We start from the raw sequence: 6,000 nt of genomic DNA on the forward strand, positions 1-6,000 counted from the left end.
GACAGGACAAAGGCATGAACCAGATGGTGGTTAGGGAGACAGTCAGTGGGAGAAACATTAAGGGAGAATAAGATAGATAGTTGGTGGAGCAAATGATTGAGGGCCGTTAGGATTAGAAGCAGCCAGATGGAGTCTATTCCATCCGTTAGGTGTGGTCGAGCTGAAATGCTGCATCAATCACTTCAGAAAGAAAGAGGATAAATATCTGATTACAAAGAGGTTCAAATATTCTAAAAATATTGGAAGAATGGTGGGAGCAGATTCAATGGTAACTTTCAAAAACAAATTTGATAAATGCTTGAAGAATTTGCAGTGCTCTAAGAGTGGAGCAGGGGAGTGGAACTAATTGGAAAGCTTCTTTCAAAGAGCCAGCACAGAGGAAATGGGCTGAATCACCTCCTTCGGCAAAGAGGAATAAATATTGCAGTATTTTACTGAAAGTCTTTGGATGTCAGGCAGTATTTGCACAGAACTCCGCCACGAGAGGTGAGCAGCTAGAGGAGATGAAATGTGTTGGCTGGAGTCCTTGAAAGTATAGATTGATCCCAGCTGTTGACAGAATTGCCTTGATATCCCAGCTGTTGACGGAATTGCCATGATGCAGCTAGGCAACCAGTGAATGCTAAAACATCAGGGGTGGGTTATTTAAAAAACGGCCCTGGGATGAGCGATATAATTGGTTGCTCTGGCATTTTGAAAACATCAATTCCTGGGAATTTGCAGACAGTCAGTTTTGGCACCATTACCCGAGGAATGGTGTGGAGCTACAAACGCCCTCCAGAGTTGCCCAGAATTGTACATGTTTGTGTTTCTGAGCAAATAAACCACTAATGTACTATTTACAGTGCCAAACATGCCTTGCCTGTGTTTGCATGTCTGCTGCACATTGAGCCTCCTTCCATCTTACTTCATCTCACCCTATCAGCATGACCTTTCTCCCTTGTGTATCCACCTAACAACCCCACCCTTTTCCTTTCTCTGTTCCAGGGCTGAGGTTGAAGCAGGTGAAAAAGGCGCAAGTCATCAACTTTCACCTTCAAACAGCAGCGCAGTTTATCCTCACCACGTCACAGGGCCCTCCGACTGCCGGGGAAGCGGTGAACCGCCCAAAGAGAGTTGGGAACGGCACAACTTCCAAACGGGACTCAATAATAAGGAACCTCTCCTCTATAGGGACGCGACTTTGCATTCTCTTTTTATTATGGAAATCTCTGTGGAGGAGCAAAGTCTGAAACATTTGCGTTTGTCTCTGGTTCCATTCCCCCCCCAATCCACTCCCTCCGCCCACGGGGAAATGCACTTGTGTGTCAAGATCTGACCTCCGGGTTTGAAGCCATGTTTTAACTCGAAAGAACAAGAGAGTGCTGTCAATCTCTGCTTCAGCAATGTGGGGCTACGTGTGATGAAAATAAGGCAAGTGCTCCGACCAGTGTCTGAGATGCAAAATATTATTCCTTCCATTTAATGCTGGAATTTAGAGTTTTCACTGGGAGATGCACAGTGGGGGAGCAGCTGAAATCTCCACCCCGCTGGTAACTACACAAGCACCCAACAGTGTACATATTACCCTTAAACGAGAGAGCACTTTGAGCTGCACTACACTGGGATGCCAACACAACTGTTACTTATACAACTGACTCTGCATTAGTGCTACCCTAATGGGAAAATACGAACCAGTGAATTAAGTTTCAGCTGTAAGGTGTATTAGATTCTGTGATTTTTGTACTAACGCCAGTGATAGCATTGTAACCACTGGCTTATGAATATGCACTAAATATCCCTTGAGTGAATCGAGATGCACTAAGCGATCTTCAAATCTTTCCTTCCACTCACCTACTTTCTAAAGTTGTATCATTGAGGCCAATGAACAGGTCAGGAAAAGAAGATACTAAATCTCTGCAATTTAGTATGCAAGATCTAAATTCCTTTTAAATGCAGCAACTGGTCTACTACTTGTTGTTTTATTGAAGACGGGTTCCAGTCGGCCCTTCTAACCATTCCTCATTCCTCCTTCAAGGTGCAAGCGATGAATCATCTGGCAGAAACTGGATTGTGCATCTCCCCACTACTTCCTCTCCATTTTTCTCTCAAAGGCATCTTTGTCCAAGTAGCTATCCATCATGTTCCCATCAACAATCTCTTCCACCAACAATGTCCTCCGCCTGTAATGTGTATTCGGAGTAATTTTCCTGTTCCCTAGCCTAGGGGGACCGAGAACACTTGTAACAGGCCGTGTCCCACTCGATCTGAGCTTTGCAAAGGCACCAGTTGAATCATAGAAGCACTTCATTAACAGAGGGATTGAATTTAAGAGCCGTGAGGTGATGATGCAGCTGTACAAAACTTTGGTAAGGCCACATTTGGAGTACTGTGTACAGTTCTGGTCGCCTCATTTTAGGAAGGATGTGGAAGCTCTGGAAAAGGTGCAAAGAAGATTTACCAGGATGTTGCCTGGAATGGAGAGTAGGTCTTACGAGGAAAGGTTGAGGGTGCTAGGCCTTTTCTCATTAGAGCGGAGAAGGATGAGGGGCGACTTGATAGAGGTTTATAAGATGATCAGGGGAATAGATAGAGTAGACAGTCAGAGACTTTTTCCCCAGGTGGAACACACCATTACAAGGGGACATAAATTTAAGGTGAAAGGTGGAAGATATAGGAGGGATATCAGAGGTAGGTTCTTTACCCAGAGAGTAGTGGGGGCATGGAATGCACTGCCTGTGGAAGTAGTTGAGTCGGAAACATTAGTGACCTTCAAGCAGCTGTTGGATAGGTACATGGATTACGGGAAAATGATATAGTGTAGATTTATTTGTTCTTAAGGGCAGCACGGTAGCATTGTGGATATCACAATTGCTTCACAGATCCATGGTCCCAGGTTCGATTTCGGCTTGGGTCATTGTCTGTGCGGAGTCTGCACGTCCTCCCCGTGTCTGCGTGGGTTTCCTCCGGGTGCTCCGGTTTCCTCCCACAGTCCAAAGATGTGCGGGTTAGGTGAATTGGCCAATGATAAATTGCCCTTAATGTCCAAATTGCCCTTGGTGTTGGGTGGAGGTGTTGAGTTTGGGTAGGGTGCTCTTTTCAAGAGCTGGTGCAGACTCAGTGGGGCCGAATGGCCTCCTTCTGCACTGTAGATTCAATGATAATCTATGATTAATCTAGGACAAAGGTTCGGCACAACATCGTGGGCCGAAGGGCCTGTTCTGTGCTGTATGTTCTATGTACAGTGCAGAAGGAGGCCATTCAACTTATCTAGTCTGCACCGACTTACTGAAGGAGCACCCTCCCTCGGCCCTGGAACCTGGTATCTTCCTGAGTATTGCACCATCTCCGGTTTCACTGTAATGGAGTAACAGTATTGGTGCAAATCTGTAAATGGACAGAATTAGTTCTGTTACAGATAAAAGAGCAATTTAAACAATTCAAAGGCAATATTTGTTTACCCTATAGTAACTAACTGATTTAGCAGCTGTGATTTTAAAAATTGCAAAAGTGTTTGCTGTGTTGTGTTAACTTTCTGACACATATTTAAATCAACTAATTTCCTTATAAAAAAAACCTAACAGCTGCTTTAAAAAAATGTTCCCATTTGCCTCAGAGTTTTGTGTTAACTGTGTCCCATCGTCCTTATGGTTTTGATGTTGCTGTCAGGCCTGTACTGACGCACACCATAAGAATCTGATTTTCAATTGTAATCTCAAATTAAGCCAAATTATTTGCATGCAAACAATAATGGATCAACCAAATAATTGACTGGAAAAACTGGCCTCTCTGGAATGTGATAGTTACATGAATTGCTGCTCTTTCTCATTCGTTGGATGCTTAGCAGGTAATCCTGCTGAGAGAGTACAACTGCCAAAAGTCTCTTCCTGTACTTTTGCACGTCAAGTCACCTCAGGCTGTTACCATAGCAATGACATCCACTCAGTAAAATGAACCAAGATGGCAGAAAATGAGAATCCAGCAGGATTTGTGAAAGAGCCCTCTGGGCAATAGTTACCCTGGATATCCTTGAAACTCAGCCTACCTGCTCAACTGAGAAGCCAACTGATTAGGCCCCATCACTCTGTCCAAAGATGTGCAGGTTAGGTGGATTGGCCATGTTAAATTGTCCCTTAGTGTCTAACGATGTGCAGATTGGGTGGGTTTATGGAGTTACAGGGATAGCACAGGGGGGTTTCAGAGGATCAGTGCAGACTTGATGGCCTCTTTGTGCACTGTAGGGATAAATCTATGTCCACTGTCTTGGTTATCAACGCTAAGAGCTTAAATTAAAGTACATTGTCTCTGCGGTTAACATTGACCAAAGCTTGCACAACACATTTTTATGTTCTAAGTTTAACTATTTTTCAAAATGTATGGAAAAATTCCACCATTCTACATTATTATGATCACTTGTGACTGTGAAACTTGGTGCCACTGTGTGACTATGGCTAGTGGCACCGGTGAATCCATCGCTTGCACTCCAGAGTTAAAAGTGATTATATTTAAACATAAATAGGAGGATGTGCACCTTTCAGTGACTTTAGCTTTAGGCTTTCAAGAGAATGTGCAACTTTTTTTTATTACACTATGCGATTTACAAACAGGAAACTGGAGGTCCACGATGCTGAGGAATACTTAACAGAATGGGGACGCTGATGGTTTAAGGGTTCTGACACTCCTCACTTGCAAATCAAAAACTTCAGAATCTATCCAAAAATTCATGTCCTACCACATAATCACAGTGGCCCAGCAACTGATAATGATTCAGGAAGATCCGAGATTAGGTGCTGTTATCAAAATTGGTGTTGTCCAGTAGAAACTGCAAACCACAGGTGTTGCTACGCCTAGTGTTTTAGCCGCATGCTTCAATTTTAGTAGAAAACACTTTACACTCCGCAGATAAAGGCACTTCACGCGAGGATATTTGCTTACAGTTACGATCAGTAATCCAGGAAGTAGAAGTACCAAAAACACTGACAAGTTTCTTAACAAATACACAAAAAAAGGCCAAAGGTTCACATGCAGACACCATGCTCAATACTCTTACTGAGATCATATAACCAATGACTGTATTTTAATTACTAATTAAAATTGCAATTAGCTTCAGCTAGCTTCTTAATTAGCCACATGTTGTTGGTGGCTAATGCAATGGACAACACCGAGCTAAACCATCCAATCAAACATCCAGTACCGTGAATGCAAGCATCAGATCAAAAGTACAATGTCTCCGTTGTGGGTTATGATGTATCTGGTGAGATGTGAATGTTTGAAGTTATCGACAAGGCATTCCTCAAACGGGACTGCTATCCTGTAATGCACTCATTACTCATAGCTTCCACGGAAGTAGTTATGTAAATTCTATGATTCAGAGTTTGCCAAATTGTAAATTAGACATACTATCTGATGCCAAAAGTGGTTTTCTCGTTTAGAGTATCACATCCTTTACCACCTACTGCAAGATTCCCAATTGCTGCTGCCTGATTTTCTCAGTAACTCAACCTTATACAATGGTAGGCTATGTTGAATTTTATTTTCTGTGTAATATGCATTTGTTTCTGTATAAATTCCATCTGCACTTTTCAAGTGTTTGAGATTTCTTGTCAGACAAGAACTTTTTTCTAAAAGAAATTCTATTTTATCTGATTATTTCAGGTATATTTTATTGTTTAAAGCCAAAGTATATAAATTATACACCAGAATATAGCTCAAATGTATCTATACTCAATATAAGTTAATAAAACTATTTGAATGCAGTGTTGAGTTATTTCATGTTATTTTATATAACTACCTTCAAAACTCATCTGGTCCTGCTGAAACTCATTTCCCCAATAAACCAACTGCACAATCACAGTTCATGCCTTAAACAGACTCTCCAATCACAGCTCACTCCCCAATTATCTATCCAATCACAGCACAGTCCCTCAACAAGCCAACTGTCCAATCACCTTTGTAAATTGCAAAAGATTAGCGAGCAAGTGCAGCAAGTAATGAGGAAAGCTAATATTACTGTTTAAAATT

General features: G+C 42.1%; 1 protein-coding gene across 3 annotated transcripts in view; it reads left to right on the plus strand.

The window, feature by feature from the left end:
• The window catches only part of LOC140386653 (sphingosine-1-phosphate transporter SPNS2-like), a 134,513-nt gene extending 128,778 nt beyond the window's left edge, over window positions 1-5,735 (plus strand). For all 3 annotated transcript variants that reach the window (XM_072469170.1, XM_072469169.1, XM_072469171.1), the window contains one exon: window positions 988-5,735. The gene's annotated coding sequence lies outside the window, so the exon portion shown is untranslated. The remainder of the gene's footprint in view (window positions 1-987) is intronic.
• The last annotated feature ends 265 nt before the right edge of the window (window positions 5,736-6,000 follow it).

The sequence above is a fragment of the Scyliorhinus torazame genome, chromosome 12, assembly GCF_047496885.1.
Source record: "Scyliorhinus torazame isolate Kashiwa2021f chromosome 12, sScyTor2.1, whole genome shotgun sequence".
Classification (NCBI taxonomy): Eukaryota; Metazoa; Chordata; class Chondrichthyes; order Carcharhiniformes; family Scyliorhinidae; genus Scyliorhinus; species Scyliorhinus torazame.